The sequence below is a fragment of the Euprymna scolopes genome, chromosome 11 (assembly GCF_053919585.1).
Source record: "Euprymna scolopes isolate OS-2025 chromosome 11, ASM5391958v1, whole genome shotgun sequence".
NCBI classification, from domain to species: domain Eukaryota; kingdom Metazoa; phylum Mollusca; class Cephalopoda; order Sepiida; family Sepiolidae; genus Euprymna; species Euprymna scolopes.
This window is the reverse complement of record NC_136492.1, coordinates 19,294,360-19,301,708: the sequence shown is the minus strand read 5'-3', so window position 1 is coordinate 19,301,708 and position 7,349 is coordinate 19,294,360. Positions and strand designations below refer to the sequence as shown.

At 31.9% G+C, this 7,349-nt stretch overlaps 1 pseudogene; it reads left to right on the top strand.

The window, feature by feature from the left end:
* Positions 1 to 3,974: 3,974 nt before the first annotated feature.
* LOC145288405 (U2 spliceosomal RNA) lies at positions 3,975 to 4,108 on the top strand (annotated as a pseudogene).
* Positions 4,109 to 7,349: the final 3,241 nt, after the last annotated feature.

The window sequence follows — 7,349 nt, the reverse complement described above, 5'->3', positions numbered from 1 at the left end:
TGTAGATAAAAAAATTTGTTGAGTATATAGGTTGAAAATTGTTCTCTCTCTCTCTCTCACACACACATTCTCAATTTTAGAGATATAATAGATAGATTATGCTAGATATATTTCCATATGTCTGAATACCCTATATACAAATTTTCTAATCTGTAGATCAAATATTTGTTGAATATATAGGTTGAAAATTGTTCTTACTCTCTCTCTCTCTCTCTCTCTCTGGCTACCTCACACACACATTCTAACTTTTATAGATATAATAGATAGATTATGCTAGATATATTTCCATATGTGTGAATACCCTATATACAAATTTTCTAATTTGTAGATAAAAAATTTGTAGAGTGCATAGGTTGAGAATTGTTCTCTCTATCTCTCACACACACACATTCTAACTTTTAAAGATATAATAGATTATGCTAGATATATTTCGATATTTCTGAATACCCTATATATAAAAATTTGTTGAATGTATAGGTTGAGAACTGTTCTCTCTCTCTCTCTCTCTCGCTCACACACACACACACATTCTCACTTTTATAGATATAATAGAAAGATTATCCTAGATATATTTCTATTTGTATGAATACTCTATATACAAATTTTAAAATCTGTAGATAAAGAATTTGTTGAGTATATGGGTTGAGAATTGTTCTCTCTCTCTCTCTCTCTCTCTCTCTCTCTCTCTCTCTCTCACACACACACACACATTCTCACTTTTATAGATATAATAGATTATGCTAGATATATTTCCATATGTCTGAATACCCTATATACAAATTTTCAAATCTGTAGATAAAAAATTTGTTGAGTATATAGGTTGAGAATTGTTCTCTCTCTCTCTATCACACACATTCTCACTTTTATAGATATAATAGACAGATTATGCCAGATATATTGAAATGTGTCTGAATGCCCAATATACAAATTTTGAAATCTGTAGATAAAAAATTTGTTGTATACATAGGTTGACAATTGTCCTCTCTCTCACACACACACACATTCTCACTTTTATACATATAATAGATAGATTATGCTAGATATATTTCTATATGTCTGAACACCCTATATACAAATGTTCAAATCTGTGGATAAACAATTTGTTGAATGTATAGGTTGAGAATTTTTATCTCTCTCTTTTTCTCTCTCTCTCTCTCGCTATCTCACACACACGCATTCTCACTTTTATAGATAAAATAGATAGATTATGCTAGATATATTTCCATATGTCTGAATACCCTATATACAAAGTTTCAAATCTGTAGATAAAAAATTTGTTGAATATATAGGTTTAGAATTGTTCTCTCTCTCTCTCACACACACATTCTAACTTTTGTAGTTATAATAGATAGATTATGCTAGATATATTTCCATATGTCTGAATACCCTATATACAAATTTTCTAAACTGTAGGTAAAAAATTTGTTGAGTATGTAGGTTAAGAATTGTTCTCTCTCTCTCTCACACACACACACACACACACACAAGTTCTCACTTTTATAGATATAATAGATAGATTATGCTAGATATATTTCTATATGTCTGCCTACCCTATATACAAATTTCCGAATCTGTGCCCAAAAATGTGTGGAATATATAGGTTGAGAATTGTTCTCTCTCTCTCTCTCTCACACATATTCTCACTTTTATAGGTTATATAGGTTGAGAATTTTTTGCTCTTTCCATCACTCACATTCACACTTTTATAGATATAATACATAGATTATGCCAGATATATTTACATATGTCTGAATACCCAATATACACATTTTCAAATCTGTAGATAAAAAATTAGTTGAATATATAGGTTGAGAATTGTTCTCTCTCTCTCTTTCTCTCTCTCTCACACACACATTCTCACTTTTATAGATATAATAGATAGATTATGCTAGATATATTTCCATACGTCTGAATACCCTATATCCAAATTTTCTAATATGTAGATAAAAAATTTGTTGAATATATAGGGTGAGAATTTTCCTTCCTCTCTTTCTCTCTCTCTCTTTCTCACACACACACAAGCTGAAAATTGTTCTCTCTCTCTCTCTGACTCTCTCTCTCTCTCTCACACACACACACATGGTCATTTTATAGATATAATAGATAGGTTATGCTAGATATATTTCTATATGTCTGAATACCCTATATACAAATTTTTAAATCTGTAGATAAAAAATTTGTTGAGTATATAGGTTGAGAATTGTTCTTTCTCTCTCTCTCACACACACATTCTCACTTTTATAGATATAATAGATTATGCTAGATATATTTCCAAATGTCTGAATACCCTATATACAAATTATCAAATCTGTAGATACAAAATTTGTTGAGTATATAGGTTGAGAATTGTTCTCTCTCTCTCTCTCTCTCACTCACTCACTCACTCACTCACTCACACACACACACACACATTCTACCTTTTATAGATATAATAGATTATGCTGGATATATTTCCATATGTCTGAATACCCTGTATACAAATTTTCAGATCTGTACATAAAAATTAGTTGAATATATAGGTTGAGAATTGTTCTCTCTCTCTCTCTTCTCTCTCTCTCTTTCACACACATTCTCACTTTTCTAGATATAATAGATAGATTATGCTAGATATATTTCCATATGTCTGAATACCCTATATACAAATTTTCTAATCGGTAGATAAAAAATTTGTTGAATATATAGGGTGAGAATTGTACTTACTCTCTCTCTCTCTCTCTCTCTCTCTCTCACGCACACATTCTCACTTTTATGGATATAATAGATAGATTATGCTGGATATATTTCCATATGTCTGAATACCCTATATACAAATGGTCAAATCTGTAGATAACAAATTTATTGAATAGATAGGTTGAGAATTGTTCTCTCTCTCTCTCGCAACCTTACACACACAACCACACGCAAACATTCTGACTTTTATAGATATAATAGATCGATTATGCTAGATATATTTCCATATGTCTGAATACCCAATATACAAATTTTCTAATCTGTAGGTAAAAAATTTGTTGAATATATAGGTTGAGAATTGTTCTCTCTCTCTCACACACTCACATTCTCACTTTTATAGATATAATGTATAGATTATGCTAGATATATTTCTATATGTCTGAATACCCTATATACAAAGTTTAAAATCCGTAGATAAAAATACGTTGAGTATATAGGTTGAGAATTGTTCTCTCTCTCTCTTACGCACACACACACACACACATTTTCACTTTTATAGATATAATAGATAGATTATGCTAGATATATTTCCATATGTCTGAATACCCTATATACAAATTTTCAAATCTGTAGATAAAAAATGTATTGAATATATAGGTTGAGAATTGTTGTGTCTCTCTCTCTCTCTCTCTCTCTCTCTCTCTCTCTGGCTACCTCACACACACACACATTTTCACTTTTATAGATATAATAGATAGATTATGCTAGATATATTTCCATATGTCTGAATACCCTATATACAAACTTTCAAATCTGTAGATAAAAAATTTGTTGAGTATATAGGTTGAGAATTGTTCTCTCTCTCACACACGAAACTGTGCGCTCTGCTTCTTCCCCCCCTTCCCACCCCAAATGCTTTGGAAACTGTGCACTGTTTTTGTTGGTTTTCAAGCTGCCTCTTCCCCCCCCACACACACACAGTTTAACAGTAGTAGGAGGTCAAGAGAAAGAGGGTGAGAGAGAGAGAAGAGTAAGTTGGTGAGAGAGAGAGAAAAGAGAAAGAGGGTGTTGGTTTTATATTTTTATTATCGTCTAATATTTTGAAAGCTGAATTTCTAATAAAATGTGCATCTATAGGAGATAATGCCTGGGAATGTGTTCCCCCCCCCACAGTTTAACAGTGGTGTGACGTCAAGAGAAAGAGGGTGAGAGAGAGGGAAGAGTAAGTGGGTGAGAGAGAGAAAGAGAGAGAAAAAAAAGAAAGACGGTGTTGGTTTTGTGAAAAAAGTTGTTATTTACAATTGTTCGCATTCTTGGCCTTTTGGTCAAGATCAAAGTGTAGTATCTGTTCTTCAGATGCTGCACTTCTATTTCTTGTTCTCTTTCGGTGGAGGAGAAATCCTCCACGACTGAGACAATTTTTATTTTTGTACCTTTTCTCCACGTTAAAAAACGACCCTGGTGTCTAACTCTGTCCCGTGGGGAGGCATAGTAAATAGGTACAATTGTTCGCCATTAGTGGATGTTGACGTCACGTCACGTGACATGACTAAGCGTTTTTTTTTTTTAGTATGAATAACATTTTTTGTTTTAATTATAAAGTCTACACTTAATTTTATAGAAAATGATGTATATATAATAGAAAAAAAAAATTACTGGTTTTGTTGGATTCAAGTGGATCCCCCCCCTCCAGTTTAAGAGATAGCAGGTCACGTGGTAATATACAAAATGGCTAGCGTAAATATAAAGATCGGTTTTTTTATCGACGAATATTTTGAAAGCTGAATTTTTTTTTATTCCTGTACATTTTTTCCTGATATTTTTCGTTAAAACTCTTGTATAAATACTATTTTTAACCAGTTAAATACGTTGGAGACATTGTCATGGAGTTTAATAATCTCTAGAACAAAGCAGAAGAGAAATTACAAAAGTATCGGTAAAACAAAGTGTTTGTTTACATTTGTTCGCCATTACTGGATGTTGACGTCACGTCACGTGACATGACTAAGCGTTTTTGGATTATGTAATATTAACATTAAAATGACAGGTTTTTTGGGGGGCCCCCCTAGGAGAGAAATGATCAGTTCACCCCCTTTTAATGGTCCGTTTGGTGTGAAATTTCGATATTTGTCATGCGGGTGATCAAGGTTCAATATGATACATAATTTGTCAACTTTGGTTGTGTCTGTCAAAAGTTTGAGCTGACGTCACGTCACGTGACACGTATTGAATAACGTTAAAATGACAGGTTTTTTTGGGGGCCCCCCTAGGAGAAAAACGATCAGTTGACCCCTTTCTACTGGTCCGTTTGACGTGAAATTTCGATATTTGTCATCCGGGTGATCAAGGTGCAATATGATACCAAATTTGTCAACTCTGGTTCCGTCTTTCAAAAGTTTTAGCGTTACAAACAAACATACATACATACATACATACATACACACCGATTTTTGTCTTTTATATATATAGACTAGCAGGGCTACCCGGCGTTGCTCGGGACCGTATAAACAATGAAAAAACAAAAGCAGATATTGAACATATGTTTTATTCTTAGGGGAGACGAATCTTTCATCTCTATGTATTATTTGTTTTATCTACCCCCGGACTGGTATTGTTCATGTTTTATCCCTAGCATAGGTAATTTACAGCATGTATATGAAATTGTTTTACCTTAGGGAGAAGAGAACAGGTAATATACAACATAATGTGTCTATATTACATCCCTGGCAACGCCTAGAAACCAGCTAGAACATGTATTTCAGTCAATCTTTATTACATCCTGGGCTATGCCGGGAAACCAGCTAATCTCTATTTAGTGACTTGACCACCAAAATACCTCCCTAAGTGTGTCCTTTCTTTTGAACTTATTAGATATAGGTATCTAGAAATGTGTGTGAAATTTTGTTGAATGCATTGTTCACTATGATTTTCTTACTGTTCTACACAATATCAACTGTAGCGAAATAAAACAGTAAACTTAGTGTAGTGTTAGAATAAAGAGCAAAGGAAAAAATTAGAATCATATTCTGTAATTGCAAATCTAAATTTGCTAGCGTGTACCAGTATTTGCCAGGTTGTGGAAATTTGGAATTTATAACGTATGTAGTGGCCTTTTCCTAGATACCTATTGCTAAAAATTATACTTTCATTTTGTTAGAAAAATCTCTCTTCGGATGCCCTGCATCATCCAAAATAAAAACAAATATTTTTATAATTGTTTCAGTACATTGCTACACATTGTGAAATTTGTTGACGTTTGTAAAAAAAAATCATGAATGTGCTTATATTCCAAAAAAGAAAATATCAGTGCACAGTATTGAAAGTGTTTGAGATTCAAAAGTCTGTAACATTTCTACTAACTTCATAAGATGTCATGTGAGAAACTTAATTGAATATCAAGACATTATCTGAAGCGTTTTTATTTTGGTGTAACGTATGTGTTTACAGTGAACCGTAACTTTTAATAAACAGCTTGGTATGCAATGACATAGGCTAAGAATCTTAGACAAAATATATATAAATTGGAAAAATGTGTGAACAAATGAAAAAAAAATGATCCGCTCCACTTGATGACATCAAGCACAGTAATATTTTAGTGAAGAAAATATGAAATTGATGTTCAGTGATTAGTTTGGATGAATGAGAAAATGTAATTGTTTGATGCATAAAAAATAACTCATTTGCTGTATTTGATATTAAGCAGCAAAATATAGTGATTTGAATATTAAGGAAAACATCAAATCAGATTATATAAAAAAAAAGATGAAATTAGAAAATATATATTTTCTGTTTATGAGTTTTGCCAATCAAAATTTTGTGGCAGAAATTGGGTGATTACCATGCAATTTTATTTTGATAAAATTCTTAAATTATTTCAATGTTTATTATAATTTCTTATTAGTGACTTGTTATCATCAAAATCCGCCCCAAAGAGTGTCCTTTCTTTTATTAGGTATCAGAATAGGTATCCAGATTTCTACTTCTATACAAATGTGATATTTCGGATCTGTAGATAAACAATTTGTTGCATATATAAGCTGAGAATTGTTCTCTCTCATTCTCTCTCTCACACACCCACACATTCTCACTTTTATAGATATAATAGATAAATTATGCTAGATATATTTCCATGTGTCTGAATAATCTATATACAAATTTTCAAATCTGTAGATAAAAAATTTGTTGAGTATATAGGTTGAGAATTGTTCTCTCTCTCTCTCTCTCTCCTCTCACGCATGCTCACTTTTATAGATATAATAGATAGATTATGCTAGATATATTTCCATATGTCTGAATACACTATATAAAAATTTTCTAATCTGTAGATAAAAATTTGTTGAATATAAAGGGTGAGAATTGTTCTTACTCTCTCTCTCTCACACACAGACATATTCTCACTTTTATAGACATAATAGATAGATTATGCTAGATATATTTCCATATGTCTGAATACCCTATATACCAATTTTCAAATCTGTAGATAAAAAATTTGTTGAATATATAGGTTGAGAATTGTTCTCTCGCTCTGTCTCTCTCTCTCTTGCTACCTCACACACACACGCAAACATTCTCACTTTTATAGATATAATAGATAGATTATGCTAGATATATTTCCATATGTCTGAATACCCTATATACAAATTATCTAATCTGTAGATAAAAAATTTGTTGATTATATA